The following is a 5731-nucleotide window of genomic DNA, read 5'->3' as shown; positions in this document are numbered from 1 at the left end:
CACGACGTGTGAACTACGTCTGCAGTAGCGATGTTCGACTCCTTTCAGCCAATCTAATACTGTCATTTCAAAAGTATAACATAGGTGTTTGCAGTGTATGTTCATAATTTGGCTCACGATCACTTTTCCGCATCTTACTTCACAATAGTATGGATTTTAGCCTGACGCAAAACCGTATGCAGGTCCAAAAAGGTGTATCCTTGCTCGATGTCGAACAACGGATTCTGGTCTACGATCTTCGTCGTAGCTTCTGCAAAGGAATGACGATGGCTTATCGAGCAGGGCTGATCATTTGCATTACAGTAGCCGAGGCTAAAGCGCTATACGCAGCCCTAGGATGGGCAGAAATGGCGCTGAAGACAAAAGCCAACCGGGATGTATTGTTGGCTGCTCAAAGAATAGTCGTAATACGTGTGGCAAGAGCGTACAGAACCGTGTCAACCGAAGCACCTTTAGTACTGGCCAAAATGGTCCCATGGAATCTGCTTGCCAGCGAAAGAGTCGTACGACGACAAAGAGATGACAACACCGACAACATCACGGCCCGTGAGGCCACGTTGAACAAATGGCAACAACAATGGGAAAATCCCCACACTAACGGCCGAGGAGAGTTTCCGGGCAGTTGGACCCGACATCTAATACCAGATGTCAGGAAATGGATTCGCGGCAATCACGGAAAGCTTACACACCATTCCTGCTAAGTCTTGTCGGGCCATGGACAATTCCAGACCTACATGACAAAGATTGGCAAGACGCAAGTGGACACCTATGTACCTTGCGTGTCGGGCACGAAGGACGGAGTAGAACATACTCTACTTCACTGCCAGGCACTTAAAGGGGTTAGAGGTAAGCAGGTACACAGAGAAGTCGCAACAAAGGGCAGCGCTAAGGAAATGCTGGATGTGATGACAAAAGACAGGACGACCTGGGCTAAGGTTACGGCCTTCTTTGATGATATTATGAAAAGAAAGGAATAACTTGAAAGGATGAGACGTAAGAGAATAGTAGAAGGACAGGCCCGAAACAATCAAGAGCCTGACACACTACAGTCGGCATTAACGGGAGTACGGGGAGTACGGTCTCCATCGGGACCCAGCGTGTCTGGTCAAGAGGAAAACCAGAATGGAGGACGGACTAGAACGGTTCAAAGGGAAGGATGACGAAATGACTGTTCCTGCAAGTCATGGTTTCGAAGTAATATCAAATACATCCCGAACCATGACCCAAGCTGATAAAGAGGTCCAGGGTTTAGAGTCCCACAGTACCGGACAAAGCACAATTCAGTGATATTTGGTCTGCATAATGCATTTGCCAAAAAAAAGTAGGTCTTACATAGAGCAAGGTTGTTCTTACCTTCCAAACAATACTAAGTCATTGTAAATTATTGCCAGATGCATAAACCTCTCTCCTGGTGCCTCGACAAGCTTTCGTATTCTATTTGGGAATTTGGTGTACGCGGGTCTGAATGAAGTTCGGCGTAACCACTTTGCTCCGGATATGCTCACCTGTATCGTCAATTACATTGGATTAAATCATTTCTTTTGAATAATTAAATGTGGCGAACAGAAATGCACTGTCGTGCCTCACGCGCACATGGCGCCATTATAGATTTGGAAAGCGAAATGCACTTCTCGTCAGACGATTCGTACTTCCGCCTTGCAGAAGTGCAAAGAAGTTACAGAAGATAACTGCGTTCTATTTCCAACAGTCGAAAAACAATGAAACTAAGCTTTTCCGAATGAACTTGGCTTCGGGCGCAAAAACTTGAACTTCGCTGCACTGAGGTGTGAACTAACGTTCCGCAAGCCCTCAATGGTAAGGTGGTCTGTCTGGATCCCATTACTTAACCGTTAAAGGTCACGCGGCTTGGACGGATCTTTTTTGCTTTTTGGAGATTGATGCCTATACTCGCATGACCCATTCCAGGTTAGAATCCAGTGTTATGTCTGGATGAGCCTAACCTCATACACTAGCCCGACTATGCCTAATCAAAGCTTATAAGAGCAAAAGCGAAACTCAACATCGGATTATTCCGGCCGACTGTCGGAGTGGTGGTTCATAAAAATCTGATCCTTTGACCAGCGCTATAATTTCTAAATATGTATAGTGTAAAACTTTGTAAAGTTCTTTTTCCACCACCGACTACGCAGGCTAAAGTAGGTTTCAATTCATATAGGCGATGTTGGATGCTGTAGTTGAAAGCAAAGACAAAAAAAAAAGTAGCTTTCGCATTATATCTTTAAGAAATGTGTACAGCAAAACTGGCCGATAATAATACTAAGTTGGTCATATAAAAATAACAAGAAAACTTGAAGAGGCTTATATAGTTCATAATGTAGATATCCTACAAAGCTGAACGTGAACGATAATTAATAAAACAGATTTGATCATGTAAATAGAGTATTCAGTTGGGGGTTATGATAATATAATCCGAATGCTACCATATATATCAGACAGTGTTCAAACCACTCATTTTGATGGTTAATGAAAATTTTGATGATCTCTCTATGTCATTACGTTAAAAAAATGCATAAACATGGGCAAAAACAGTTATTCAAAGTTTACTCAATGTGTTTATCCAAGGTCCGTACCATTTTACAAACTGGCGAACACTTCTAATATTTTTATGAGAAACAGAAGGATTAAAGTTTGTCGAGAAGTTCGTGTAACATCTCCTTATATGAAACTAGTGATTGATCGTTCGGTAGCATATGAGCTGAGTAATACAGTCGTATTACTTACAACCCAACAGCGTCATACTGAAGCTTTACTTTACAGATAGGATGATCTCGAATGGAAATTGGGGTGTTCTATATTCGACATAATCATAACCGATTTTTTATTATGCTTCTCACGTTCCCAGGAATAGAAAGGTGTCATACCCGGTTACCATGTAAGGTCGGTAATTTGGTGCGAAAACCATTTCATGGCAGCGCGGTTAACGTAAGCCAATTTCATATTGATATGATTAGTGTTAGACGTTAGCTACATCAGTCTTCACTCTGACCAAAAAGGCCCCTCGTACTTTATTGCACCTCTCTTACTGGTTAATGCTTTCTTTTCTATTTACAATATATATTTACATGTTCAATATGTTATACCTGCGTTTCGTGCATTGTATGTTAGTGGCGAGTGTCCTAGACATATGCCATTTCTGGCCTCTTCTCTGGCAACCACTACTACAGGAAAGTTAGTTGGTATCAAAACGATATATCCGCAACCATGCATAGCAAAGGTGTGCAGAGGATACCGAAGTTACGGCAAGACGAAATGAAACGGAAAAAAAAAATTTTAATATATAACAAGAGAAGTACATAAGAACAATTTTGTTCGAATCAAGGAGTGTTTATGCCATCTAAAGTCATTCTACTCTAGTTATCACCATTTTGTTGATGTACGCAATAGCTAGCGAATCGCGCTTAATTATATAATTAGTTTATTTATTTAGATAACTAGTTATATTATTAACTATTTTGAGTTAAAAAAGCATGTTGGCTTGGCCTGCTGACACTTTATTTGTAAACTGCTGCAATACACACGTTACACAACTTATAGAAAAGCAATAAAATTAATGCAGGAGTAAAAGGTATAGGAAGTGAGCTGTTGGAAAGCATTTGGTCACGACGAAAAGGATAAAGCAATAAATAGAAACGTTTGAAGTTTTGAAAATTAGTTATTCCTAGGCGGATGAAGCATCGACAAATTTCGTTTCGTTTTGGGACGTCGTCTGGGACGAGACAATGCTGGTTGTAACAGTAGAAACATTTAGTATAAATTGTATTTTCTAGCCCTAATTTTTCTTCAGAATGGCACAGACAACTTGATCTGGCAGCGTGAACACATTAAGATCTCAGTACAGACAAAACGGGATTGTATACTATTGACGTAATAGGACTACGCATACCTTACTTGATAGCAGGAGAGATATCGCTATGGGGACGTAGAGCCTTCGTCGTCTTGCACCCCGCTAAAATTAAATAGTAAATAATTTCGCTAAAAAGCGCCAAAAATAACAAACGAGCTGAACAACAGTTCGGCGAAAATTAAAAAATAAAAACGTGCTCATCGTCAGAAGACGTTTCATAGAAAGTCTCCATATGCTTAAAAGCGAAATTCAATAACCGTCGGAAAAATCTCGACTGTCGAAAGTCATTTTACCTTTACCGTACAGTGCCTTTTATGCAAGGGTAATAAAGCGCCTCTTACATACAATCAAATATATGCTCTTAAAAATGAAGGTTTAGGTAATTAGCTACATTTTCTGCCGACTTCTCTTGATGATAACTTATTAGTGTTCCATCATAAATTCAGTGGTTACTAATTGATCATCAGGCTTATGTTATATGCAGTCCTCAACAGCGCTCATCTGCTTTTCACAGATTATCTTCACAGATGACGCTACCATGTCCGTCTGCTTTGCACGAACAAACAATTGACCCTTGTTAGCTTGGAGTGATCATTAATTATGGCGAGAGCTACGCAAAAGTCGAGTGTTATACCGAAAGCATGTTTACAGACGCCTTCGACAAACGCTGATTGGTGCGTGTTTAAATAGCAAAAGTATGCTTCTGGTCTCAATCTCCCAGTTTAACTGAGAGCTTTTATTAGGTATTATTAGTCCTTCAGGAACAAAGGAATACGGTTTTCATGGAACTGGTAATCGTCGGTCATTTATTCTAAACCACTTTACAATTTACCAGCAAAACAGCCGTAGGTGAAATAGCCTTTCCTACTTTCCTTCAACTCACTCTTTGGATAAATACAGTGCGTATCAAGAAAGGAGGATCATGTTTATAATACCTTTTTTTTAATCACATACATTGAATGCGAATGATTTTTAATACATTTTGAAATATGCTGCACGCAGAACAATTCAAGAAACTAAACATATCTGCGATGGTAATAATATAACCTTTTATGTGATATATATGTTTAAGTAAAGGATTCTGCGAGTGTGTGATCTGATTCAAAAATAGTCTCTCCTCTAAGTAGTCGAAGTCTCATGCTGCTTCGTTTGGAATGACTCCAATCAAGACATTTGGTCATTAGGACGAAAGCGAAGTTCCAACGTTACCTATTCAATTCCATCCACAAAGAACCCTGTCCTCATCAATAGCCCGTGTGTTCTCAGCTTCGGCCTCATCATTTGCTTGTTTATGACGTTGTGACTTGAGGCCCGTTGTTCGTACTATAACCCAGTAATAATTACTCCATAAATACAACAAGTTACCAATGAATTCACAGCATAATACTAGTAATACATGGTACTAGCTCTGTGCTGATACCACGTTTGCGCATAACTATATTAGAGATAAAGTTTTCAGACAATCATCATATCATTATGAATGATGATGTGGACACAAGATCGAAGTTGTGTCCACAATTGAAGGAAATCAAAATGGGTTCTTTTGGAAAATGGAGTTGCGCGCCCAACCAAGCGACCGCAAAGAAAGTGCTCCTTTACAATTAGCCTATATGTGTATAAGTATTTAGTTGACCTTTGCCTTCTCCAAGTTCTAATCAAGTGCTTCGACGTTAGGCCACATGGGGACCTTCCAGCCTGCCAGAGCGGATGCTGCTAAACACTCGCCAAGTAACTGGCGAAGAAGAAGTCATTGAAACGGAAAAGATGGTGCGTAAGCGTTGTTGTAATTGTGCAAAAATATGGGCAGTCGCTGCGCGTGTACTTCACCAATGAATAGCTCAAGAACGAATAATAACAAATAACGTA

Source organism: Varroa destructor, unplaced genomic scaffold (genome assembly GCF_002443255.2).
Source record: "Varroa destructor unplaced genomic scaffold, Vdes_3.0 BEIS01000001.1, whole genome shotgun sequence".
Taxonomy (NCBI): domain Eukaryota; kingdom Metazoa; phylum Arthropoda; class Arachnida; order Mesostigmata; family Varroidae; genus Varroa; species Varroa destructor.
This window is presented reverse-complemented; position numbering follows the sequence as displayed.